Genomic DNA, 27,835 nt, shown 5'->3' on the forward strand with positions numbered 1-27,835 from the left:
TTACAAAAAAATTTTAAACAATACAAACAAATAAAAAGACAAACAAACATGTATAATTTCATAACCTTTTTTTCATATCCCTTACTTCATTTTTGGAGGGGAAAAAGTGCGTCCTATAGGGCGAAAAATACGGTAAATAACAATAATAAAACTAATAATTATTATGGTAGAAATGCCTCATGAAATGAGTGCAATTATGTGGTTACTTTCCATGCCACTGAGACAACACACTGCTGGCATGGAAGAAACTAGGCTGTCGCACCCATTCCACATGGTTCTACTTACAAATGACACTGAATTACTTATGCACTTATGGACCACGGGTGCTACAAGCTGCACACTGCAGGTGAAAACTATTGTATGCATATAAAAGTTTGCAAAACTCCAGGAGATATACTCTTACAGCTCAGGTGTAGTGTGTGTGAACATAAAAGCACACACACAATAAAATACATCTCTTAAGTGAGTGAATTTTCACTACTATGAACTATTATGAATTTTTTACTTTGAAAATATGTGTTTTTGGAATGATGGACATCAGAATCAATGTCTTGTAAGGTCACCCATATTTTCCATAAAATTTATTTTCCTGTGTTCAAATAGCCATCCAGTGAAGCCAAGCAAGAAGGGCAACAGGGACCACCTTACCAACACTGGCAGTGCGACTGTAACATATAATAGGTAGATACTGAAGGTGACTCCTAGCTCTGTACTGAATCCAAACAGTGATACTTCATCATCATCATCACCCTGTGTTATCACAACAACTTTCACTTTGTTATGGATGTTCTTTGCAGCGTGTCATGTGTGTAACAGAACATGCACATCTAATTTTTCAGGCGATGTTGTTGTTTTCTCTTGAAGCTATTACTAAAACTTTGTATGTTCACAATATTTGCTTTCCTGTTTTGAGCTTCATAATTTGAAAAGGGAAAAAATGGAAGGAATGTTCCTGCTTAGGGATCCATCCATCCACCCACCCATCCACCACACCCTTCTCCAGCATACAACTCTGTAAATTGTCAGAGGATCATGGAGGGCATTCTACTCTACACAACCAGTTTTCTGTTTCCTATCTTTCAACATTCTGCAGCTACTAAGAATGCACAGTTCACCCTGGGCTGGTTTGTCTTTTTTAACAGGGGTAGTGTATACTTCTGCAAACCCTGAAAATGATACTGTAATATTTAATGGATCCCTTTTTGGTGTTGGTGGGGTAAAGAGAAGAACATTTTTCATAAAGTATTTGGAACACGTAACTTTTTGTCCTTATGAACTTACAGATGGCATTGAATTAAAACATTTGGGCAGGACCTTCCAGTTATTATCTAGTTGCAGTCTTGTAACATCCCTGAAAAGGTTAGTCAGTACTGTATTATCCATTTACAATGGATGGGAGGACTGAGGCTGAGAGCAGCTTGCCTAAAGCCACCTACTAAGTTCATGGCTGAGAAAAGATTCAAACCAGGAACTTCATGATTTGCAACCTAGTCTCTTAGATACACCACTGGAAATAATATGCACAAGAGCAGAATTTTCAAAAATCCACACTGGGGAAAGCTACTTAGTGATTTTCTGATTTCCATATGCATACAAACTTGTAATACTCTTATGAAAGTGAATTATCTTTGCACTTTAAATGCACAGAAGCATATAAATGCAACCTGAATAATAATAATTTAACAATTCTTATAATAAATATACTCAGCAGTTATACTAAAAGCAAACACAAGCAATGAACTACAGATCTATTTGCTGCAGTCCTTTTCATTGCAACAAATAGTCAACCGCAGCAGTACAGGCCTAAAATAGAGTATGGCAATTTGTTAAACATGTGACACTCGGTGGGCTATGTGGTTTGAAAGGTTTGGAGAGCTGTAGCAACAGTAATTTAGGGTCCACGTTATGAGAAGCTTCAGTTATCGTCTGGATAATCAGATCCAGCCAATCTTTGTAAATAACCTCCCTGTTCAATATGCAAATATTGCCTCTTATTAGATGGCACTCACCCTCTTCCTACTTGAAATGCATTAAATAAAACAGAGGTCCGGCCCCCCGTCTTAAAAAAGATCTTCTCCCTGTATAAAATTTTATAAACAGGAAAAGCTTCAGAAGAAGATGAATGACCAGGAAGGAGCATGGCATCCATTACCCCCTCCCTGAGAGCCTGCACATTCATCCTTAACCATGGTTTGGGCTTGGTGTAATATGCAAACCAGGCCACTGTCAAAGAGCTGTGAGTAAGGGAAAAGATCCTGTGGCCAAGGAATCTGTAAGCCTAGGAATGTCTCTTCTATTTTTTTAAAAAAAAATTTTTATTGGTTTTACAAATTTTTTAAAAACAATACAAACATATAAAAAGACATACAAACATGTATAGTTTCGTACCCTTTTTTTCATAAACCTTGTTTCTCGGACTCCCCCATACCTCCCCTTTCTGTATCCCAATGTCCAAAGTTTTTCAGCAAGTTCTAAATAGTTCTGTCAAGCCTCTGTCCTCTTAATCTTTCCTTTAATCTAATCTTATATCGCTGTAACCCTTTCTTTCTCAAAACCTCGACATTCTAACATTCATCCAGTTTATAGTAGTCCTTAAGATAAATTTTAAACTTCTTCCATTCTTCTTCCGCCGTCTCCTTTCCCTGATCGCGGATTCTGCCAGTCATCTCAGCTAATGTCATATAGTCCATCACTTTCATCTGCCATTCTTCCAGGGTGGGTAGATATTGTGTCTTCCAATACTTTGCGATAAGTATTCTTGCTGCTGTTGTAGCATACATAAAGAAAGTTCTATCTTTCTTTGACACCAATTGGCCGACTATGCCCAAGAGAAAGGCCTCTGGTTTCTTAAGGAAAGTACATTTAAGTACCTTTTTCATTTCATTATATATCATTTCCCAGAAAGCCTTAATCTTCGGGCATGTCCACCAAAGGTGATAGAAAGTACCTTCAGTTTCTTTACACTTCCAACACTTATTATCAGGCAAATGGTAAATTTTTGCTAGCTTGACTGGGGTCATGTACCACCTGTAAATCATTTTCATAATATTTTCCTTTAAGGCATTACATGCCGTGAATTTTATACCGGTGTTCCACAACCATTCCCAGTCAGCAAACATAATGTTATGGCCAATATCCTGTGCCCACTTAATCATAGCCGATTTGACTGTTTCATCTTGTGTATTCCATTTCAGCAGCAAATTGTACATTCTTGACAAATTCTTGGTATTGGGTTCTAACAGTTCAGTCTCTAATTTTGATTTTTCCACCTGGAAGCCAATTTTTCTATCTTGTTTGTAAACCTCCATTATTTGATAATAATGGAGCCAATCTTGTACTTTTGGTTTCAATTTCTCATGACTCTGTAATTTCAATTTATCTCCATCTTGTTCCAAAATTTCCCAATACTTTGGCCATCCGGCCTCCATATTGAGTTTCTTCACTGCCTTAGCCTCCAAAGGTGACAGCCATCTAGGGGTTTTATTTTCCAACAAGTCTTTATATCTTATCCATACATTAAACAACGCTTTTCTGACAATGTGATTCTTAAAGGCCCTATGCACTTTGATTTTATCATACCATAGATATGCATGCCAACCAAATGTATTATTGAAACCTTCTAAATCCAAGATATCTGTGTTCTCGAGGAGCATCCACTCTTTCAGCCAGCAAAACGCTGCTGCTTCATAGTACAGTTTTAAGTCTGGCAGGGCAAACCCCCCTCTTTCTTTTGCATCTGTAAGTACTTTAAATTTTATTCTGGGCTTTTTGCCCTGCCAGACAAATTTCGCAATATCTTTCTGCCACCTCTTGAAACAGTCCATCTTGTCAAGAATCTGCAAAGTTTGAAACAAAAACAACATTCTAGGCAATACATTCATCTTAATCACTGCAATTCGGCCTAACATTGACAATTTCAAATTTGACCATATTTCTAGGTCTTTTTTAATTTCTGACCAACATTTTTCATAGTTGTCCTTATACAAGTTCAAATTTTTAGATGTCAAATAAACCCCTAGGTATTTCACCGTCTTAACCACTGTCAAACCTGTCTCTTCTTGAAATTTCTCCTTCTCCGTATCTGTTAAGTTTTTTTCTAATACTTTAGTTTTTTGTTTGTTCAGTTTAAATCCGGCTACCTGACCAAATTGTTGGATTATCTCCAACAGCCTTTTCGTACTAGTGTCTGGCTCTTGTAGAGTCAATACTAGGTCATCTGCAAAGGCCTTTAACTTGTAATGTTTAACCCCGACCTGTACACCTTTAACCTGCTGGTCATTTCTAATCATATTCAGCAACACCTCCAGAACAGAAATGAAAAGCAATGGGGAAATTGGGCACCTCTGTCGTGTTCCTTTTTCTATCTTAAGTTCCTCCGTTATCACATTATTTACAATCAGCTTAGCTTTTTGTTCAGAATATATCGCACCCATACCATTCTCAAAACCTTGGCCTACCCCCATCCCATGAAGATTCTTTTTCATAAAGCTCCAAGAAATATTGTCAAAGGCTTTCTCCGCGTCCACAAAAATCAACACTGCTTTGGTGTTTATATTCACCTCTAGCCGTTCCAAAATGTCTATTATATTCCTTACATTGTCTGATAAATGCCTCTTTGGGAGAAAGCCTGCTTGGTCCCTATGAATCTTCTCCATCAACACTCTTTTAAATCTTTTCGCCAAAATGTCTGCAAAGATTTTGTAATCCACATTAAGTAATGATATTGGGCGGTAGTTCTTAAGTTGAGTCTTTTCAGTCTCTGTCTTTGGTATGAGTGAAATATACGCTTCTTTCCACGATTCTGGTGCCTTTTTTCCCTCTAAGATCTCGTTGCAGACTTCCTTTAACGGTTGAACCAACCACTCCTTCAAAGATTTGTAATATCTGGAAGTCAGTCCATCTGGCCCTGGAGATTTGCCCAATTGCATGTCCTGAATGGCACCCTCTATCTCTTGTTCTGTTATTCTCTGGTTTAAATCCACCTTGCTTTGATGAGAGATTTTTTGTAATCCATGTTTATTAAGGAATTTATCTATGTCCTCTTCATTTTGTGGTCCTTGAGAATAAAGTTTTTTAAAGTAGCTCAGAAAACAGTTTCTAATCTCATTGGGTTTAGATATGTTCTTTCCATCCACTTCTAGGCTTGTAACTGTATTTAGTTTCTGCCTTTTCTTCAATTGCCATGCCAGAAGTTTGCCACATTTGTCTGCCGATTCGAATGTCTTTTGTTTCATTTGCTTTAACTTCCACTCAATCTCTTGATTCATCAATTCCATATATTGTGTCTGGTATAGCTTAATCTCTCTCAAAATCTCCTGGGACTTTGGTTTTGATCTTAATTTTTTCTCTCCTTTTATCTTTTCCAGGATCTTTTCCTTCTTCTCATTCTGCTTTCTCTTTTTTATTGAGTTTTGTTGAATCAAAAAACCTCGCATCACAGCTTTACTTGCATCCCAGATCACTCTTTTTTCCACATCGGCCTTTAGATTTATTTCAAAATAGTCCTTTAGAGTTTTTTGGGCCTTCATGTGGATCTCCTTGTCTCTAAACAGGGTGTCATTCATCCTCCATCTAAATTGACCAGTTGTTGTAAGTTTCATTTCCATCTTTACGGCGTTATGGTCGGAGCAAGTTTTTGGACAGATTTCTATCTTCTTAATCTTTGGAGCCATCCCACTAGTGATCCAGTTTTGATCAATTCTGGTCCAGGTCATCATTGCTTGAGAAAAGAATGTTCCTTCTCTCTCAAGAGGGTTCCTCGTTCTCCATATATCTATTAAGTCCATGTTCTCGGTCATTTCAAAGAAGGTCTTCGGAAGTCTCCCTTCCTTTGAAATTGTCAGTCTTTGTGCTTTGTCCATATTTGTAGAAACCACACCATTCATGTCTCCCATAATTATCACATTATAATCCAAATAGTCCATCAAAGTTTCATGGAGCTTCTTGAAGAATTCCGCCTTGCCTTCATTTGGTGCATAAACTCCAACTATTAGAAATTTTTCTCCTTGCACTTGTATTTCAACTGCCAAATATCTTCCTTGTTCATCTTTAAACATCATTTTTGGAACCCATTTCTCTTTTACATAAATCACAACTCCTCTTTTCTTAACTTTGTCCGATGAAATGAATTCTTGTCCTAATCTTTTATTTATGAGTAGTTTCCTGTGTGCTCTGGTTACATGGGTTTCTTAGAATCATAGAATCATAGAATCATAGAATCATAGAATCATAGAATCATAGAGTTGGAAGAGACCACAAGGGCCATCGAGTCCAACCCCCTGCCAAGCAGGAAACACCATCAGAGCACTCCTGACATATGGTTGTCAAGCCTCTGCTTAAAGACCTCCAAAGTAGGAGACTCCACCACACTCCTTGGCAGCAAATTCCACTGTCGAACAGCTCTTACTGTCAGGAAGTTCTTCCTAATGTTTAGGTGGAATCTTCTTTCTTGTAGTTTGGATCCATTGCTCCGTGTCCGCTTCTCTGGAGCAGCAGAAAACAACCTTTCTCCCTCCTCTATGTGACATCCTTTTATATATTTGAACATGGCTATCATATCACCCCTTAACCTCCTCTTCTCCAGGCTAAACATGCCCAGCTCCCTTAGCCGTTCCTCATAAGGCATCGTTTCCAGGCCTTTGACCATTTTGGTTGCCCTCCTCTGCACACGTTCCAGTTTGTCAGTGTCCTTCTTGAACTGTGGTGCCCAGAACTGGACACAGTACTCCAGGTGAGGTCTGACCAGAGCAGAATACAGTGGCACTATTACTTCCCTTGATCTAGATGCTATACTCCTATTGATGAGGCCCAGAATTGCATTGGCTTTTTTAGCTGCCGCGTCACACTGTTGGCTCATGTCAAGTTTGTGGTCAACCAAGACTCCTAGATCCTTTTCACATGTACTGCTCTCAAGCCAGGTGTCCCCCATCTTGTATTTGTGCCTCTCATTTTTTTTGCCCAAGTGCAATACTTTACATTTCTCCCTGTTAAAATTCATCTTGTTTGTTTTTGCCCAGTTCTCTAATCTGTCAAGGTCGTTTTGAAGTGTGATCCTGTCCTCTGGGGTGTTAGCCACCCCTCCCAGTTTGGTGTCATCTGCAAATTTGATCAGGATGCCCTTGAGTCCATCATCCAAGTCGTTGATAAAGATGTTGAATAAGACCGGGCCCAAGACAGAACCCTGTGGCACCCCACTAGTCACTCTTCTCCAGGATGAAGAGGAACCATTGATGAGAACCCTTTGGGTTCGGTCAGTCAGCCAGTTACAAATCCACTGAGTGGTAGCATAGTCAAGACCACATTTTACCAGCTTCTTTACAAGAATATCATGGGGCACCTTGTCGAATGCCTTGCTGAAATCAAGGTAGGCTACATCCACTGCGTTCCCTTCATCTACCAGGCTTGTAATTCTGTCAAAAAACGAGATCAGGTTAGTCTGACATGACTTATTTTTCAGAAATCCATGCTGACTATTGGTGATCACAGCATTCCTTTCTAGGTGCTCACAGACTGTTTGCTTAATGATCTGCTCCAGAATCTTCCCTGGTATTGATGTCAGACTGACTGGGCGATAATTATTTGGGTCCTCTCTTTTCCCCTTTTTGAAAATAGGGACAACATTTGCCCTCCTCCAGTCTGCCGGGACTTCGCCTGTTCTCCAGGAATTCTCAAAGATGACTGCCAGTGGTTCTGAGATCACATCTGCCAGTTCTTTTAATACTCTTGGATGCAGTTCATCTGGCCCTGGAGACTTGAATACATCTAAACTAGCCAAGTATTCTTGTACTATCTCCTTAGTTATTCTGGGCTGTGTTTCCTTTGCTGAATCATTTGCTCCAAATTCTTCAGGTCGGGCATTGTTTTCTTTATCGGAGAAGACTGAGGCAAAGAAGGCATTGAGGAGTTCAGCCCTTTCTGTGTCCCCTGTTTGCATTTCACCATTTTCTCCTCTGAGTGACCCCACTGTTCTTGTAGACATATCAAATCCAATTGTTCTCTTTTCAAAATATGAAAAACTTGACGTCTCTTCAAAGGCATATTGAGCCCATTACAATTCCAACTAAGGAATTGCAGGGCCATCTTGTTACTTTTCCGTTGTTCCTCCAACTGCTCCCAGTTGTTGCTCTTCCTCTGATGGTGGTGGATTAAGTCCAAACGATAAGTTCAAAATATCTAGTGCTCTCCTTTGTTCTGCGATTGGGTCCACAGTTCCCTTCTGTAGGTCCTCTTGGTTTCTTTCCAGGAACCTCTCTTTGTCTTGTGTTGTCTTTATTTTCACCTTATTTCCCTTGTAGTCAAAGGACAGTCCTTGTGGGAACTCCCACCTGAAAGGAATGATGTTCTTCTTCAGCAGGTAGACCAGATCCTTATAGAAGGTTCTCAACTCCAAGATATATTTAGGGATGTCTTTAAAAATCTGTATAGATGAATTTTCAATTTGCAAGGCCTTTTGGTAGTGTAATTTTAATATTTTATCTCTTTCTTCCTTAGATCTAAGGGTAATCAGGCAATCCCTCGGGGTCTTTCTGTTCAGTCTTCTGCCCAGTCTAAATGCTGTTATTATCTTAAATTCTTCCTCCTCCAAGTCTTCCCAGAAATCAGCAAACTCTTGTGTTAAATACTCCACGAGGTTGTCTCCTTCGCTCTCGGGAATCAATCTCAGTTTCAGATTTCTTTCCTTTCTCTGTAATTCCCACAAAGCCAAAGTTGCATCATGTTCATGAACCTTTTTAGCAATCGGTTCTAAGTTCTCTTGTGTCTCTCCAGCAATAGTTCTAGCTTCCTCTGGAATCTTACGTGTTGCAGAGTTTTCTTGAATCAGCCTGTTTATAGATTCTGTGTTCAAGTCCAGTCTTGCTGTTAGTTCTGTTAATTTCTGTGTATTTTCTGTACTCTGCTTTGTCAAGGTCTCCAAAGATTGATTTATCTTGAGTAACGCTTGTGTCACTGACTCCATGGAGGCAGCTGTCACTTTTTCTTGTCCTTATGTTCCTGTAGGAGTTACGCCTGTAATTGAGCCTCTTTTCTTTTGTTGCTGTTGCTGGTGTTGTTGCTGCTTAGCTTTGGCTCTGGTGGTTATCTCTTCTGCTGGGCCACTCATGTCCCAAGGACGTTCCCACGAAAACAGTCCCCTGATGGAAAATTCCACTGTCCTAGACTGTTACAACCGTTACTTAAGCCCTCTAGGGGGAGCAAAGCAAAATGTCCGAGTACGGAGACAAAGAAGTTAAAGACAAGTATATCAGGAGGCTTGTAAATATATGTTACAGCACTTTTTCCAGTGGATACTATTTCAGCATACTCCAATATACTGTAGCAACAAGGTCTAAAAACTTTGTAGCAAAGGAAACTTCAACCATGTAACTTTCCCAAGAATTTAAAGACAGTTCAGTGCTCTATTGTCTTGTTTGGCAGTCTGTTTCAGGGTATTAAGGCAGCAGAAGATTTTTCCCTTTTAGATAAGTAATGCAGTTCTTATTGTCCCTTTTTCCTTCCCTCTGTCCTGCTTGCTAGAGGGGAGATCTAAGTCCAATGTCAGGTTAAATAGTCAAGGAATGTTTCATACGGATGCAGCTTTAAATTTCCGTTGCTTTAGCTGTCATGCAGTCGGGGGAAGGCAGACTTCCTTAATTTTTACCTTCCCCGTTTTCAGCCAAATTTTCAATTTTAAAAGGTTCCAAATTAGCGTTCAGTCTTACTCACAGGTTTTTCAGTCCCAGATTTACAGGAAGGAATCGGCGCTCTCCGTCAATGGCGACGCGGCTTCACTCTGCAGGCTGGGTAACGACTCTCAGCACCGCGCTCTCCCGATGCCGTTCCAGAGCCTTTAAAAAGGCTCTTTCTGCAGTAAGGGGGGGCGCTTCTGGTGCCCGCCGAGTCTCCTTGTTCACAGGCTTCAGCGCCTGTGATTTTAGGGGTCCCCCGCTTGCCGTAGCGGGTCAGACCCGAACTCGCAGAGCAGTCCTCCTCCGAAGCTCGGAAAGAGGACCGCCATTAACGCTGGCGCCGACCGGAATTAAAAAAAAAATAAAAAAAATAAAAAAAGGAATGTCTCTTCTAAGCATCCTTGCCCTCTAACCCCTAGATTATGGAATATTGCTTTGCATCCGCAACCATGACACCAGTCTCAACCATCACTGCAGACCTTTATGCATGCCTAGCCAACAACAATAATAAATAATAAAAGGGGACAAAGAAAGTCCACGTTCTATAACGCTTCATACATATTGTTGCTTGATATAAAAGAGAAAGGTCTGTTAGCACATGGGCTCTTCTCCACCTGGCCTGGGCAAGACTCAATGTGCATGCATACACCACCTCTGCTAGACAGGCAGCTAAATGCTTAATTTCATAGTAATACAAGCTATGACATTACTGAATGTACAATTCTGGTTTTGAAAGAATGAGCTTTCAAAATGTTTCCACAGACCCTGAAGCAGCTGTCACTGGGATTGTGTTGATAGCCATCTTAGCATTGCTGTGCCATAGGATTTCTGCTTTCAGGCCCTACAGCAAAAATCCTGAGGGTTGTCAAATGAGGAGGGTGGGGTGGGGGGAACTGGCAGAAAGCATGGCAGTTTCCAAGGCATGACTTTGTTGTTTTCCAGGTTCTGCACAGGATGGTTTTAGGTGCTTGATTCTTATTGCTCCAACCAGGGGGTAAATTCCAGCAGGTACTCTCTAACCCAGGATGTGAAATTTTGCAAGAAGGAATATGTTCAAAATCTAGTACATTAAAGCAAATACATTTCCCCACTTCTGAGCAGGCTTTGTGGCAATAAGGTAGCATTCATCAAAGCTGATAACTGCCTGGGTGGATTAGGCTAAGCTCTTCTTTCTAGTTCCTGTTTCAACAACAGAGAGTCATATGCCTCTGGAAGCTGACAAACAAGGCATGAAGGCAAAGCCACCCATTTATGGCATTATGAGGAAAGGGGGAAGTTCTATATTGATGCTCTTATTTTTAGAAACCTCTATTGTATCACCCCACCCCCAGCAATCTTTATTTTCCTCTATGACACCATTATACACGTTTGTGGCCTGTGTGTCTCTTAATACTAACATTTAGTACTGTCTGCTGTTTGCCGTTTTTGCAAATAAGGTAAGGTATTTTTGTTTAACACCCCGCCATCCCACACACAACCGATGTATCGCCAAAAACAACTTACACGTGCCTCACCTTGGCTGCATACACAACAAGCATTTGAAGCACATTTAGACAACGTGACTCCCCCCAAGGAATCTTGGGAAACTGTAGTTCACCATTCACAGAGCTACAGTTCCCAGCACCTTTAGCAAACTACAATTCCCTGGATTCTGTGAGGGAAGTTATGTTCTTTAAATGTATGGTGTATGAGCATTCTCTATTAGAACAACTGCTACACTGTTTATTTAAGCTACTGTAGAACAGGTGACATACCTGCTTCCCCTGGGCATTTATGTGGCTTTTGTCCAAAGTCCCTAGAACAGTCGGCATTCTTGCTGAGCAAAAAAATGCTTCAAGTAACTCATTAAGAATTGCATTCAACAATACTCAGCATGCAAGGATCCCAAAGGGGACATGGAGGTAAAGGAACTTAAGGAGAGAAGAAACAGGAGAAGGAAATGTGCCACATTATTGCTGCTGAGAAGAGAGGTAGGTAAAGGTAAAGGACCCCTGGATGGTTAAGTCCAGTCAAAGGTGACTTTGGGTTGCAGTGCTCATCTTGCTTTTCAGGCCAAGGGAGCCAGGGTTGGTCCACAGACAGCTTTCTAGGGTCATGTGGCCAGCATGACTGAACCACTATTGGCGCACAGAGGTTTGTTATGAGAGCCAGAACACACGGAAACACCATTTACCTTCCCACTGCACCGGTACCTATTTATCTACTCACACTGGTATGCTTTCAAACTGCTAGGCTGGCAGAAGCTGAGACAGAGCAACAGGAGCTCACCCCGTCGCAGGGATTCAAACTGCCAACCTTCCTATTAGCAAGCCCAAGAGGCTTTACCTGCTAAGATAACTGCCTGAGAACACACACACACACACACACACACACACGGAACGGGAGGGGGGAGAGAGAGAATATGTAATATGACTGGGGGCTAAGCAGGCCAAGTTGCTCCTTGCTTTTTCGGGGGGGGGGACCCTCACCGGTCAAGCACAATTTGCTTCCCTTGCCCCACAGCCACACTCAGCGCTGGTATGTTGAAAAGCAATATATCACGAGGTGAGAACTCCACATCAACTTTCTATTAGCAGGCCACTTCTTCCAGAGGAGAGGATTCTGTGGTGTTGCTGACTTACTTCCATCAGTCCTAGTCAGCATGGTCTGTGGACAGGGATAGTGGGAGCTGCTATTCAGCAATATCTGGGGGGCCACAGGTTCCCCTTCCCATAGCTGTTCTTTCAGTGCTTTCTGGATGTTCCTCCCCTCCCCCCCAATCTTCCTAGGGGATATTTTTTTCAACACTTTGTAAGGATAGTAGCTACAAACTTGTTTGCACGAATAAATTTGAAATACTTTTGCTACCTTCTATTTTTTTCTTATTCAGAGAATATTAAAGTTAGAATCATCATAGAACTGTAGTTGGAAGGGACCACGAAGGCCACTTAGTCCAACCCCCTGCAATGAAGGAATATTTTGCCCAATGTAGAACTTGAACCCACAACCCTCTACTGACTGAGCTATTTAAGTGTACAGTCATACCTCGGGATGAATACGCTTCAGCTTAAATATTTTCGGGTTGCGCTCCGCGGTGACCTGGAAGTAACGGAGTGCCACTCGCACATGTGCAGACGCTCTAAATGACGTCACGCGCATGCACAGAAGCGGCAAAACGCAACCCGCGCAGACGTGCAAACGTGCTGTTGCATCTTACGTTCGCTTCAGGATGCGAATGGTGCTCCAGAATGGATCCCGTTCACATCCAGAGATACCACTGTATGGGGTAACCAGGAAAGGATGCAATCTAGCAAAATCTATCAGTGTCCAAACTCTGCTTAATTTTAATAATAATAATAATTTTTTATTTATATCCCACCCTCCCTGGTCAAAGCTGGGTTCAGAGCGGCTAACATCATACAAGTAAGACAATGCATAAAAACAAGCAATCAATAAATTAAGATACATCCCAGAATTAATTCAAACAAATTAAAATTAAAACTGGACAAGTGGCAATCTTCAGGTTAATTTTAGCCATTAATTAATTTTATTTCACAGGGCCTCTGTGGCCAACCTTGTTTAGATTTTACCTAGGGTAACTCATCTGTAACCTGTATCAACTGGGTGGTTCAGGTCTATGCTACTGGCCTAGCCCACATCATCACATTTATTCTTCTCTATCAAGAGAATGCCCCATGTGGAAGCAGCTTCTACACTTTGGTGAAAGAGGATAGACCATGCAAGCAAAGGTAAACTCAACAAATCACCCAACCAGTGGCATTATCATGCTTTAGCATCTTCATCAGTAAACGACAGCGATTTTCCAGTTTGTTTGTTATAATTCTTTCTCATCCTGAAACTACAATCCACTTCCATAGCTATAAACAAGCCAAACTGATCAGAAAGGGAAATGGATGCATTCTTCTGGGAAACTGAACATTATACATTAAGGTCTGATGGCAACTTTGGCAACAGATAACAAAGTTTAAAAACAAAACTAGGGGTATGTTGTTCTGAACTGCCGGCCCAAAGGAGAACTTGTGGGAACGGTTGGGTGCAGGGATACAACAGAAGGATTTCAAAAAACTAGAGTGATCAGTTCTAGTGCTTTATTAAAGAAAGGTGTAGAAAATATAATGAAAATGATGGTATATAACACCAGTAAAACTAGCCAAGTTGTACAAAACAAACAACAAATGTTGGAAATGTAAAGAAAAAGAAGGCACGTTTTACCATATGTGGTGGGAATGTAAAAAAGTAAAAGACTTCTGGGAAATGATTTATAATGAAATTTTTAAAATGTTGAAATATACATTTCTAAAAAACACCAGAAGCTCTTTCACTTGGTATGGTAGGTACAGAAATTCATAAGAATGATAAAAAATTGTTTTTATATGTGACCACTGCAGCAAGAATATTATTAGCCCAACGATGGAAACAAGAGCAAATGTCAACAAAAGAAGAGTGGCAAATGAAATTAATGGACTATGCTGAGCTGGCGAGACTAACAGGAAAAATTCAAAACCAGCAGGACCAGACTTTCCTAAAGGATTGTAAGAAAATTATGTTGTATCTGAAAGACAATTGTAATTACCTAACATCACTTGTAGGGTTACAAGAAGTTTTGTAAGGAGGACTATATAAATTAATGGGAAAGGGACTAAAATTAACTGATGCAAGATTGGACTTATAGCAATAAGCATAGTAATAAAATGCAAAAATAAAAAGAAATTTAGAAAACCATTAGAAGGGGTCGAAGGAAGTCTTAGGCCGTGATAGCCAAAGATTTGTTATATGGTGTTGGAGTTGTTATGTTGGAAAATTTGTGCAAAAATCAATAAAAATTATTTTTTAAAAAAGAAGGAAAGGTGTAGACTTAAGCAATCAGCCTGCTGATCTCCCAGACTTTACAGACGCAGGACTGACAGACACTGCAGCATGGAGATGGCTTGTCTGCGTCCAAGCAACCATTCACACATTCTTTATATACAAAGCAGCATTATGTCACTTTGGCCAGGCCATTGCATCACCTCACATGACCAGTTGATGGCAAATACCCAAATCTTACCAATAGATCCCAAGCCCACAGGTAAGGATAACATCAAAGCAAGCCAATTAGCCTATATCAAAGCAAATTAATATAAACATACACGACCTTATTGTTACAACAACTATCAATTAATTGTGGGGTTATTTTGACTACCAAGATGGCATTTGCAGAGTTTCTGGAACAGTTCACTTTTGGTTCAGTGCATACCGTTTTACCTGCCATCTGAGTTGTGACGCTTGCTGACTTTGCAAGTTATTTTTTGTGTTACTTTTCACCCTGACCCACATAAGGCACACTACATGCACCTTTGTTTATCTGCTGGCCTATCATGAGACGCGAGATGAGACTGAGCTCTGCAGGAAGTGTTTTCTTTGTCATGCTCACAGAGTCCCGTTTTTCTTCTTGGCTGAGGCCCGTAAATACACAATTTGGGAATTCTTAAAACTGAAACTTGAGGAGTGATCACAATTCACATCTTGCAAGACTGTCTGGTTCCCACTAAGCATCTCTAAAATCCTGATGCCCCACGCCCCGTGACATATAATTCTTATTATTCAAAAAGTCAGCTCCTATTCATGTGGAGGAAGCCTGAAAGGCCATTCACTGTTAATAACTCATTCTCGAATTGTCCCCCTTAAAAATCGAATTGCACCCTCTGGGGCGTGTGCCCCACATTGGGAACCACAGGTCTAGAGGGTAGCTTCTTTATACAAGCCAGACCACTGGGAAAAAGCAATAAGCAAAAAAAAAATAGAGAGAGAAATGGATACAGACAACAAAAAGAGGTCCCATGTTGCAGACATGAAAATATGCATGACTGCTGATTTAGATAAGCAGAGGTTCCTGAACCAAGAAATAAACTTGCATTTGGAGTAAGATTATTTAAATGCAAGGGAACTCAGTAAGAGGAAGAGCAGTCAGTTTCAAGCTACTGCTTTATGTATTAATGAAGTTAATTGGAAACCATCAAGGCTTTTGTGGCAGCAGTAAAAGAAGCTCAATCCCTGTTCTTTAGAGTTACCAAAGAACTACTGGCAGCCCTTAATGACAAGTACTGGAGGTTTGTAGCTTCTTATCTAGAATTGCGTGCTGAGGTCCCCCAAAACCCCTACCCCAATAACTCACACATCACACATAATTTTTGTTTAAGGTTTTTGGCATACTTTTGGCCACAACTTTATTTTCATACAAATTGAGAGTGGTTGCTTAGGCATTGGTTATGACTATCTGTCCCCCCCGCCTTGGGGACAGCGCTGACTCCCGTGAGTCAGCGTGTGGAGGAACAAGACCAGGGACAGCTGGGACTGCGACACAGACCCTCAGCTATTCCCTGCTTGTTCCTTGGGAACTTACACGGCCCGCACCCTGCTCCAAGGGTTTGGACGAAGGGATGGTAAGCCCCAGAATTCCTTTAACGGAATACCCATCAGCAGCAGCATTGGAGGGGCAGGCACAGCCAATCCATACCCCTCCACCAACCAATTTAACCAATGCCTAACCGCCACAGAGCCTTAGCTCACCGCCAAACCACTCACAAATGCAACCCTTCCTTCAATCCCAAAGCAACCATAGCCAACCAGGTGTCGTTCCCTATAGGGGAAATATTCACCCTAAAGCTGGCAGCAGCCTTGAAGGTAATCACAGGGTGCAAAATCATGGAACCACCTGAAGCAAAGCCTACTTTACTTTATTATTTTTATTTTATTTTATTATTATTTTATTTTATTTTACACTTCCTTATTAACATGCTTCCCGGCCTCTTTGGTGGTAGTTTGTCTAGGCACTGGTTCCTGACTAGCTGCACCTGACCTCAGCAGGGCAGCACTGACGACTGGGCCCCACCATATCGTCAGTACCAGCAACATTGTGGGGGAGCAATGAATCCCAAGGCAATCGCATCCCGCCAGGTGTCGTTCCCCATAGGGGAAAGATGCACCCCCCATCTGCCCCAAAGAGGGGAACAGTCTTGAAGAAAATAGCAGGGTGCAATATCACAGAACCACCTAAAGCAAGGACCTATTTTATTTTATTTTTTATTTTATTTTATATGTTATTTATTTGATTTGATTTACTTTATTTATTTTATTTTCCACCGCCATATTAACATGCTTTCTGGCCTGCTCGGTGGTAGTTTGTCTAGGCATTGGTTCCCGACTAGCTGCACCTGACCTCAGCAGGGCAGCACTGACGACTGGGCCCCACCATATCGTCAGTACAAGTAAACAGCGTGGGGGAGCAATGAACCAGGATCAGACTGAAGCTCACCCCAAATGCTCCCAGGGACTCTTGCGTGGCCCTACCCCTCGAAAGGGGTTGACAAAGCATGGCAAATCCTTGGTTTCCTGTAATGGAATATCTTTGCGCATTGGAGGGGACAGGTGCTCCAACCCCCCCTCCAGACCACCTTGAACCAAATGCCTTAAATTATTTTGAGTCCAGGGAGAGCTGCCATCAACTCAATCCAAGCCCTCTTGCATGCAGGAATGCAAACTTATGCTGGAGGAAGACAGCAAATCATTCTTGCCCAGCTGTACCACCAGCCCTGCGGGAGGACCTGCACAGGTCACACTCGACCGCACCAAAGGAAGGACCTCCTCCCAAAGCATTCCCCATCTGGACATCCAGTATATGTCCACATGGGCAGGAAGACTGAGATGGCGCCCCAGTCCAGACTTGTCAGCGCGCTTGCCAGCCCAGTGTACAATGCTGTGGCCCAAATGTGCACCGCTGCTCCTATGAGAAAAGGAAATAACAGACAAGCATCAGCACAGACATCATTGTGACACTTCCTGATATAACCCTTGTCAGCGTCAGACTTCCAATGACCCGTATTCACAATCCTGTCTACAGACAGGCCCCCAGTGTGCAGCCGTTGCAGCAGCCCTATTCGGAAGGAATGAGGCGTGTTCAGTGGTAGGCAAGCCGCAGGCCGTAATAACTGGTGCACGGCGTAAGCACATTAATGCCTGGCTAACGGGAACCCATGTTCATGCACTAGGAGTGGGCCAGCCCCCAGGGGAATGAAAAGCCAATTTTTTCTGGTATCCATAACCGTGCAAGGGCCCTCCTCATGTGTAATGGGAAGCCTGATTGTGGCACTCCTGCCCACTAAGTCTGTTTTAGAGTTCCCAACTCTAATGACAAGCTCCAAAGCAGATAAGGAAAAGTCCTGAAGCAATAAGCCTCCAGACTCTCAGCCCTGTGCTGGCTCCAACAACCATTTCCCCAACCCTCAGTGCCCAAAATGCAATGGAATACTGAAAGGAGTCTCGCCTTGATCTTTTACCAGCAGAAAAGTTTTAACTTGTTGCAGATCCTGCATAGGTAAAATTGACCGACTTCCTGCCCACTGTCCTATGAGGTTGGAGCCTATTCCAACCTTCCAAGGCCCTGCACATTACAAACTTTATGCAAGGGTCTCTGAAAAATAAAGCTTCAGTATAACAGACATTGCAGCGGACTGAATTCTTATAGTTATAACAGGACGCCCAATCTGCGGCAGGTGGACCAAATACTGCAGGATCTGCTCAGAGGATGGGGGCCAGTTCATCTGAATGGCCGAGGACTGCCAGCTTAAGGCTAAGAAATCCATCCAGGCCTTCCCATAAGAGCTAAAAGCAGAAGGGGAAATGGAAGCTGCTGCTCTCTGTAATTACTAATTGTTGTCAACATGCCACAGGTGGTCTGGAAAAGTCTGGCAATAGCTGAGTCTGGAGCCCAGGATCTGAAGCGCTCCATCTGAAAATGGGATAGAGTGTCAGAGACATCATTAGAGGATCCCGTAATCAGGAGAGCAGAAAGCACAATATTAAACCTTAAGCGGTGCAGCTCAAAAGCATGAGCGGAGGGGCGGAGACTCTGCTGGAGCGTGAGAACTGTTTAGCCAAGACGCTCACCACTACCTGGTTATCAGACCAAAAGCAGATCCGATGGTCACTGAACTCCTCGGGCCACATGTGAACTGCTACTACAATGGGGAAAACTCAAAAGTTAGGTCACATGATTGCCTCACCATACCGGGCTTGAGGCCATGGCTTTGCACACCAGCAGCCCCTGAAATAAAAAACCAAAGGGCAAAGATCCAGCAGCATCAGCATGAACCTGAAAAATCCCTGTGCAAGTATCCTGCCATGGCCAACTACTATTGCATACATATAGGAATTGCAACCGTTGCATGAGATCCCATTGCATGAGAAAGGTAAGGGGACCTCAGGCCGCAGGCAGCCTGGCCTAGTGGGAAGGGAAGGGGCGGCCTGGGGCAACCACTCTGCATGCAAGATTAATTAAGTGACCCAGCAAGATCGGATCTGATGAAGCATCACTTGCTACAGAGGAAGTATTACAAAATAACTTCCTTCAAGGCAGACAGCTTCTCCATAGGCAAGTGGTATGTTTTAGCAATGATATCCAACTGGATCCCTAAATAAAATGGGAATATGGGCAAGTATTGAGGTATTGCTTGCCAGCTTCCAGCCCCGCTTGGGCAGGGGGCATCTTGTGCTGCCATCATAATACGTAAATTTACAGGGCCGACGCTGGCCAGAACCGCTAAAAAAAGTCCCGACAAAACTGCCGCCGAGCCAGCTTCCTTTTCAGACACACACTGTGCAATGCAAAAACACACTCCGTGCAGTGCTCACATAATCCATGCAATGCAACTATACTCCGTGCGATGCAGCTACACACTCCGTTCAATGCAACTACACACTCAGTGCAAAAACGCACTCTGTGCAATGCAAAAACGCACTCCATGCAATGCAACTACCCTCCATGCAATGCAACTACCCACTCTGTGCAATGCAACTACACACTCCATGCAATGCAACTACACACTCCATGCAATGCAACTACACACTTCATGCAATGCAACTACACACTCCGTTCAATGCAACTACACACTCCGTGCAATGCAAAAACGCACTCCGTGCAATGCAACTACCCTCCATGCAATGCAACTACACACTCCGTGCACTGCACACACCCTCTGTTCAATGCAACTACACACTCCGTGCAATGCACTCTCTGTGCAATGCAAAACAAAAAACAAAAACAAAAACCAAACCACACACACTCTGTGCAAATGCCACTACACCCTCCGTGCAATGCACACACACTCTGTGCAATGCACACACACCCTCTGTGCAATGCACTCACACCCTCTGTGCAATGCGCACAACCTCTGTGCAATGCAAATGCAAATCTCTCACGCAATGCAATGCAAATGCAGCCCGTGCAGCGCTGTGCCCTGCAACGCACAGAGCAAACTGCAGTGCGGGCACACAAAGGTGCTTTCTCCCGCTTGCATATTGCAAACGTGGCGCCTGTTACATCCCTCGCAGTGAGGGAACCACCAAAAGGCCCTCGACACTGGACCTAAGTGTCCAGGTAGAGCAATGGGGGAGCATGCAGCTGTCCCATATAGGGACCAATCCTGCAACCTAGGCATTACCGGCACTATGCGCTGACCAGCTGAGCTATCCAGGATGATCCCTAAAGACCCGGGACAGCCTCACCCTGACCCCTGTAGAGGTCCAAGGTGATGTCTGAATCATGATCCCTGCTCCTCTTTGCCCTCCTCCTGGATTGCAGCCTTCGAAGATGCTTCCTTCTGGAAGAAGACACCTGGGGCGTCCACAAGTCATCCCCTGCAGGAGAGGCAAGCTCTTGAGGCATTTGCAAAAGCCCAGTCATAGTCCGCAAAAACTAAACAATGTAAGGAACTGGTGAAACCAATGCTTCATGGACCACATGGGGACACTATTCAGGCCGGAAACGCTTCCAGGCCATCGAATTCTAGGGCAAAGCCCTAGGATCACCTGCCAGGCCAGGCATAAATGTTTCCAGTGAAATAGCAGAGTTGAGGCAGCCCACAGCTTGTCCAGGTACCCCTGCTTGCCCTTTTAGAGGGAAGCACCCCTTCAAGAAACCCAAAGTTCTTTTATCACAAATGGGCTGAACTACCCAGCAACAGAATAGCCCAAAAGGAGCAGTTTGTTTTGTTTTGTTATAACAATGGCTAAGAGGGGGATATGAACCCTGTCTCCCAGGTCCTAGTCCTACACTTTAGCCACTAAATCACAATGGCTCGCCTCTAAAATGGCAGTCGCCACTATCAGGGCAAAACAAACTTAAAGAAAATAAACTTGTTCAGAAACAGCATAGTTCAAGAGCATATACAGAGTGCTCATAGTCATTGGAGGCACTGAGAGCCTCTGCCGCCCTCTGACTGCCTCAGATATACATTAGCAGCAACTGAGCCTGGAAGCAGGTACATTCTTATAGAGAGGTCAGAGACTTAACAATTAACTGCTACCTGTAGCATACTTAGGCTCGGAAGTTATGCCCAGGCCGAATAGGCCTCCATGCCTCTGCTCTTGAGAATCTTAGTCTCATAGCAATATTAAAGGAACTCAAAATAGTGCTCCCGCCCAAGGCTAGATTAAAATTTGGCCAACAGCGCTGCACACACTCAAATAAAGCCAACCTTCGGGGTGCTATGAACGAAAGTGATTCCAGCTAAGCTGAGAACAGCCCTGACTAGCCCCACAATTTCAACAAGAGAAATGGGGGAAACCTTTTTGCGAAAGAAAGGCAAGCCACAGATACAGGGAGAATCTTCCCACAGGGCAGGGTAAGGGGTGGGGTGGGAAATTGAACAGGAAAAAGGGGAATTAAATTATTTAAGGGACTAAAGAGGATTAAAAGAAGGGGGAATTAAAGAAATGTAACCAGACAATGAGAAGTTTGCATCACTGTCCTCCAGACAGTCCAAGTGCTCCATGTGATCCGATGTCCACAGCGAAAGAGAAAGAGAAAGCTGTGGACCTTGCTTAAATAACCACTGATCCCACCCCTAAATTGGCAACATCAAATTTACCCCAGTAACACCATCCTCCAATCTGCTCCAGGCCCCTTGAATCTAATACTGCCTGGCAACCAAGTGGAGTTTTGTTCGGCCCCATCCGCAACACGTGCTCTCTTTTAGTGAGAACACGCTTTGTAGAAAAGCCTCAGAGAAGCTTCCAAAGTAGAGCATCATAACAAAATATTTGTCAATGGGAAATTGTCAATTACTCATACATATTACAGATAATGTTCAGCGTGTATGAGTTGAGAAGAAAGCAAGCCTGATCCCACATTGATTTCATAAGATATGTGACATGGTGCTATAAATGTTAAAGAAGGAAGCATGAAACACCATCTGAAACCAAAGGAATGAAGATTTATATGAACAAGGTACTGACGCAGACTAACCCCCAAAATTCAGTGTTTCTTACTTGTTGTTGTATCATTAAGTGATGCAGTCCCATTGCCACGCAACGCTTCGCCGTGCAGAAAACTAATGGAAATTAGCAAGACTGAACAGGAGTATTCCATCATGGACCTGTTAAGCAAACACAGAGAAAAATATAAAACCCATACTAACATACTCATGTCATGTTCATACTATCACGAAGGAGGTTTGAATTTTATTTTTTTGAAAGAATGACTTTTGTAAGGGAATATGATTTATCTGTTGTGTCCAAAGTCTTATAAGTATTTGTGAAACTACCACCCTAGTGCCCAAAGTCTTATTCTATACCACAAATCTTCCAAGTTTGGAAAATTAAGGGATTTGAAAAACACCAAGAATAAAAACTTGCTACTCCAAAAAAAAAAAAAAAAAAAAGGGAGCTCCAGGCATTACACAGAAACTGCAAGATAGGACACATGCCCCACTCGCCCTTCCTCTTTTCTTCTGGGATATGCAAACTGGGGGTTTCTGCCTCTTCCTCAACATTTGGCCTTCAGTATCTCACCAGGGGAAAGGTGCACAAGTTCTCACGTTGCATATTACATGGAAGTACAAAAAGAGGAAATGCGAGTCACCCACATTTCCTCTGTTGCTGCTTGTTTGCACATCCAAAAGCTGGCAGAGATTACAAGCTGTTCAAGAAGAAATCTGACACAAATTCTAGTGAGTATAAAACTAAACAACATATGCAGAAAATGGAACAAATTCCTAGGTTGTGTGATGATCATTTTGTAACAATCTGCTGCTGTTCCGGTCTACTTTTCTTGCTGACAACTTAGTTTCTTATATGATGAGTTGCTGGATTGTTATTGTTCTTCCACAAGTGAGCACTGAAAACATGCAGTCGGAACTGGTACGCTTGAAGCTGCTACAACACCAGCTCCACTAATACATAAAATAATTTAAGTATAACTCGTAATCATACGACTAGATATTATAACTAGATATTATACTACTGACTGCAGGTCTGGTTTGCCTCCTAAAAACCCACACGCAGCAGGCTCAATTCAGTCTCCGGGGGGGAGGCGGGAGATCCCACTGAATGTAACCAAATCCCTTTTCCCTTCCTTTCCTTCTTCCATACTCACAGGCACATCATGGGAGCTCTCCACATTCCTCCCATATCCTCATCTGTCCCTCTTCTTCCTGCTCAATCAAATAATGCAAGGCTGACCTATAGGAAGGGCTCGACAGTAATTTGGGAGACGTGCTATGCAGAACTGCCTTGGGCATTGTCCCGGAACACCAACTGATGCAGCAGATAGACTGGTGACGGTGGGAGGCAGTGCGAGACAGTGGGATGTCACACCTTGGCCAAAACATATACACCAGCTGCCTATAAATTCCTGCACAAGGTTCGTGTACCAATCTACAAAGCCCTGAACAACTAACTAAAATAAGAATACTCTGGCTGCTTCTCTTTCTCTGTAATGTGTTCACAGAGTGCCCCAACATACACACTGGACCGAACCTACTATATTTTTAAAAATTATTTTGCTTCTCATTAAAGGTACATAGGATTACATTATGAACTAGGCAAAACTAGTTGTCATCTGCCCCTCCCTCATTATACCATGTAAATATACAATACCAGCATGCAGAGAAATCCTGACAGCGGCATAACAGAACTTGTGCAGGAGAGAACCTTTAAAAGTACACAGGGCTTTAAAATATAATTTATCAAAAATTACTGGTTCTAATATGAGATGACAAAGTCAGGAAAAAACTTTTTGAATGGCATGAGTGGATAGAGAAGGGTCAAGAACCGCAATTCAGTACAGTGGTACCTTGGGTTAAGTACTTAATTCGTTCCGGAGGTCCGTTCTTAACCTGAAACTGTTCTTAACCTGAAGCACCACTTTAGCTAATGGGGCCTCCCACTGCCACCACGCTGCTGGAGCACGATTTCTGTTCTCATTCTGAAGCAAAGTTCTTAACCTGAAGCACTATTTCTGGGTTAGCGAAGTCTGTAACCTGAAGCGTATTGTAACCTGAAGCGTATGTAACCTGAGGTACCACTGTAATACTAAATTGTATCACCAGACTTTCCTAAAGCACTATACAAAACATATTTTTTTAGCCTCAGGCAGCCTATATTCATTTCAGTAGTCACTGACAATAACTGAAGGATGAAATACAATCCAAGAATTGACTCAATTCCTAGCTAGTCTTTTTGAGAGCCAGTGTGGTGTAGTGGTTAAGAGCGGTAGTCACGTAATCTGGGAAACCGGGTTCGTGTCTCCGCTCCTCCACATGCAGCTGCTGGGTGACCTTGGGCCAGTCACACTTCTGTGAAGTCTCTCAGCCCCACTCACCTCACAGAGTGTTTGTTGTGGGGGAGGAAGGGAAAGGAGAATGTTAGCCGCTTTGAGACTCCTTAAAGGGAGTGAAAGGCGGGGTATCAAATCCAAACTCTTCTTCTTCTTCTTCTTCTTCTTCTTCTTCTTCTTCTTCTTCTTCTTCTTCTTCTTCTTCTTCTTAAGACACATTATTACAAGCGAAGAACTGAACACCTAAATTCAGCACACCAAGTACAGTTCTAGTGACACAGACAGATCTTCCAGATGGTATCACTGTTCACCAAGTAGCGAAGTTATAGTTGACAGGAATGAATAATAGAGAATTTTTGCATCTCTTCAGTAGTAGTGAGAATGATTACTACCAGGAAATTCAAAATAGTGACAGGCATAACAACCTAATGGGGGTTGGAGAGAAGCAAAGAGGTGATTCTTACACCCGTCCGAATTATTCCTCTTTAGCAATAGAGCTATGGCTTCTGAGAAGGCATACCTTGGATTTCATCAATACAAACATTTTTAAAATGACATCGCGAAGTCCCAGTAAGTTGACAACAATTTACCAATTATGATAGCCACCCCAACCTCATTATAACTCAGCCTTAAAGGTAAAGGTAAAGGGACCCCTGACCATTAGGTCCAGTCGTGGCCGACTCTGGGGTTGCAGCGCTCATCTCGCTTTATTGGCCGAGGGAGCTGGCATACAGCTTCCGGGTCATGTGGCCAGCATGACTAAGCCGCTTCTGGCGAACCAGAGCAGCGCACAGAAATGCCGTTTACCTTCCTGCCTATTTATCTACTTGCAGTTTGACGTGCTTCCGAACTGCTAGGTTGGCAGGAGCAGGGACCGAGCAACGGTAGCTCACCCCGTCGCGGGGATTCGAACCGCCGACCTTCTGATCGGCAAGTTCTAGGCTCTGTGGTTTAACCCACAGTGCCACCCGCGCCCCACAACTCAGCTTTACTTATCTCTAAAATGTGTTCAGAAGATGCTTCAAGAGAATATGTAGGCTACTTTTGATTCACAAATAAGAAACAGGAAAAGCTCGAATTCAATTCTAAATTCACATGGATACTTCCGTCAACTATTCTAAATATATGATTAGATGCTATGGGAGGGAAAGTATATATTAAAATTCTAAAGCAAGGAAGTAGTTTTATGATTTCTGCTTATTTTTTAATCTTTCGAAGACACAAGCAATAAACAAGACAGTACACAGCACAGCTAAAAACGATTCCCAAAGCTGTAAATGGCTTGAGCACTGCACCATTGCTAAACTGCCCTCCTCTCTGTCTCCCATTACAATCCCTAGTATAGGCAGCATCTTAAGCTCACTATTGATTATTCAGCTTACCAACGACGCACAAAGACAACACTTCAAGAGCATACAGTGGTGTGTGCAATGTCTGCCTCTCAGCTATGAAATCCTTTTCCACTGGAGAATTGCCCAAACCTTTGTCTGACTAAAAGAAAATAGATTTTAGATTATTCACATACTAACATGTCATCTGGACCCTAAACTCTTGTTAATCTTAACTATGGTTTGCTAAAAAAAAAATTCCAAGTTCATTAACTGTGGTCTAAAGTAAAAAATAAATAAATAAAAAATTGTTGAAGCAAGCTAAGACTAACCATGTTTTGTCCAGATTTGAATATTGTGACATGGTGTAAGTAATTTAAAATTCAAATGAAAGTTTCCCAGCTCTTCCTTATAATCCTGTAGGGTAGGGGGAGCCAAGGCTTCTGCAGGAAATCCGAATTAGGCCAGTATGACCTGTTCAGATGGGCCAGGAAACAAATGCAACAAATGAATCAATGAATAAGTAAATTAGTAGCCAGACTTCATTTTTATTAATCACATGTATCAAAAGCTGCTTCCTCCTGTTGGTTCTACATCATCCAATACCCAAGCTGACTATTCCAATGACACACAGATAAATCGCAGCTTTTGAAACCATGTGGCGGACAATTATATCCACCAGGAAAAAAATATAGCCAGCTTGAAACTAGAGGTTTGGCAAAAAAAAAATTGTAGGTTTATTTGTAGAATTTTCATTGCTTAGTTGCAAAAACACTATACAGTATTTCTGAAAAATAATAATAATGAAAGGAATAGCGTGAGCTTAAAGAAGGATGTAAAACATGTTTCAATGGTAAAATTATGCCCGTTCCTGGGTTGGACAGCATTTCTGAGGTGCCACTATATTTTTGTACAGCAGATGGGGCTGTATAGCAAGAGACCTGAGCCATGTCAAATGCCAGTTTTCTGCTTTTCCTGCACTTTCTGAAACATAAGAAACTCTATCCATATCACATCCCCAAAACTTTTTTTAAAAAATAAATGTAGCATTATGTGAAAAAGGTAAAAAAACAAACTGAATATTTCTAACACAGACAAGTGTGAAAATAGTTCAATACATACAGCATGCCTAGATGGAGTATGCATACGATCACTTCTTTTGTTATAGAGAACTACCATGACCTTTTACAGCAGCAGTGGGGATCCTTTTACAGCCCGAGGTCCACATTCCAAGGGCCACATTCCAGTGGTGGGAAGGGCCAGAAGTGGATGGAACAATGAATGCAAGTTTCTCCTTTGGACAGTAGGTTAGCTTCCACACACACACACACACACACACACACACACACACACACACCTTTCTCAATCTTCATCTCAGCAAGAAGAGTCATCATCTGAGCTCAAGGACACATCACTGCCAGGCAACAAATAATGAAGGACAAAGTGAAACAGGTCAAGTGAGAAGTGTAGCCTGAGGAGAGTCCCAAAGGACAGACAGAGAGACCTGGAAGACTGCCTGAGGCTCCCTACCCATTTAATAATTTTGCAAAAAACAAAAACGAGTTCAGTGCAAAGTGGTTGATTGAAATGCATACTTGAAAGGATTAAAACTCCTGCAATCCCTTCATGTGAAGGTACACCACTGAGATTCATCTCTGATTAAGATCTTGGGACAATGCTCAGCTCCAGATGCTACTTCTGCACTACAATGGGAGCTACACTGACACCAAATATTGTAGGTACCAGACCCAGACTTTACAGTACAGTGGTACCTCGGGTTAAGTACTTAATTCGTTCCGGAGGTCCGTTCTTAACCTGAAGCACCACTTTAGCTAACGGGGCCTCCTGCTGCCGCTGCGCCACCGGAGCACGATTTCTGTCTCATCCTGAAGCAAAGTTCTCAACCTGAGGTACTATTTCTGGGTTAACGGAGTCTGTAACCTGAAGCGTATGTAACCTGAAGCATATGTAACCCGAGGTACCACTGTAGTACCTCAGGTTAAGAACTTAATTCGTTCTGGAGGTCCATTCTTAACCTGAAACTGTTCTTAACCTGAGGTACCACTTTAGATAATGGGGCTTCCTACTGCCGCTGCACTGCCGGAGCACAATTTCTGTTCTCATCCTGAAGTAAAGTTCTTAACCCGAGGTACTACTTCCGGATTAGTGGAGTCTGTAACTTGAAGCGTCTGTAACCCGAGATACCACTGTATTATTCTATCACTCTTAATGCTTCTGCTGTTTTTCTG

General features: G+C 42.5%; 1 long non-coding RNA gene across 1 annotated transcript in view; it reads right to left on the reverse strand.

Moving 5' to 3' along the window:
* The window catches only part of LOC308578342, a 36,703-nt gene extending 14,440 nt beyond the window's left edge, over positions 1-22,263 (reverse strand). The window contains exon 1 of the long non-coding RNA XR_014003887.1: positions 21,972-22,263. This is a non-coding gene — a long non-coding RNA (uncharacterized lncRNA). The remainder of the gene's footprint in view (positions 1-21,971) is intronic.
* Between the last annotated feature and the right edge of the window lie 5,572 nt (positions 22,264-27,835).

Source organism: Podarcis bocagei (assembly GCF_964188305.1).
Source record: "Podarcis bocagei genome assembly, chromosome: W".
NCBI classification, from domain to species: domain Eukaryota; kingdom Metazoa; phylum Chordata; class Lepidosauria; order Squamata; family Lacertidae; genus Podarcis; species Podarcis bocagei.